Genomic DNA, 894 nt, shown 5'->3' with positions numbered 1-894 from the left:
CCGCGCACCGCTCCGCCCGTCCCCGCGGCCGGCCGTCAGCGCCCCCGGCAGGAGCCCCCGTCCCTCCGGGGGCCGCCTCGCCGTCCCCATCCCTCCTCCCGCGGCCCGGAGTCGGGCGGGAAGGGGCGGCCGTCCCTCCCCAGCCCCTGGGAGAGCCGGGCTGCTGCCCAGCCGCCCACCTGGGCTCGTGTTCATGCTCAGGGACGACAGAGACCTTGGCAAAGTTTGCCAAATTTTAGCATACACACACACACACACATAATAAATATATATAATATATTTTATAATTACATATACGTATATACACATACGTATATATGCACATATATATTATATATATGTATTATATATCCAATACGTGCAATAATCATAACCTGCCCCTCCATAGGCTGGAGATGCAAACGCTTCCCCCTCAAATTTGAAAACCCGAGCGCAGAAAGAAGGATGGGGGGACGCCAGTGCCCCGGAGAAGAAAGCGTCCCTCCGGCTGGACCGTCGGTATCCACATCCACGGCGCGCAGCCCCGCCGGTAGCCCGAGTGTCACCAGCCCGTGTCAGTCCAAGCCACAACCGCGGGGGGAAAATCAACTGATGGGCAAGCAGAGCTCCGCAACTCACCGGCTTCTCCAACGCACCAGCTGCGAGGCGTAGCGAGGCAATTATTGCGGGCGGTGCGGAGAATAACAAAACAAGGGAGAAAAATATATATATATATAAAATGAAAAAAAAAAGAACGGAGGAGAGGGCGAAGGAAAAAGACAAAAGCAGGGGGATATATAGCTGTCTTCCTCCCACCACAGTTGGAAAAAAAAAAAAGAAAAAAAAAAAAGGAGCAACGGAGAAAGAAATCGCCCTTCCCGGCGTGCAGCAGAGATTGTACGGTCCAAGGCAGCG

The sequence above is a fragment of the Rhea americana genome, unplaced genomic scaffold (assembly GCF_003343005.1).
Source record: "Rhea americana isolate MKP2758 unplaced genomic scaffold, rheAme1 scaffold_0, whole genome shotgun sequence".
NCBI lineage: Eukaryota > Metazoa > Chordata > Aves > Rheiformes > Rheidae > Rhea > Rhea americana.
Note: the sequence above shows the minus strand (reverse complement) of the source record.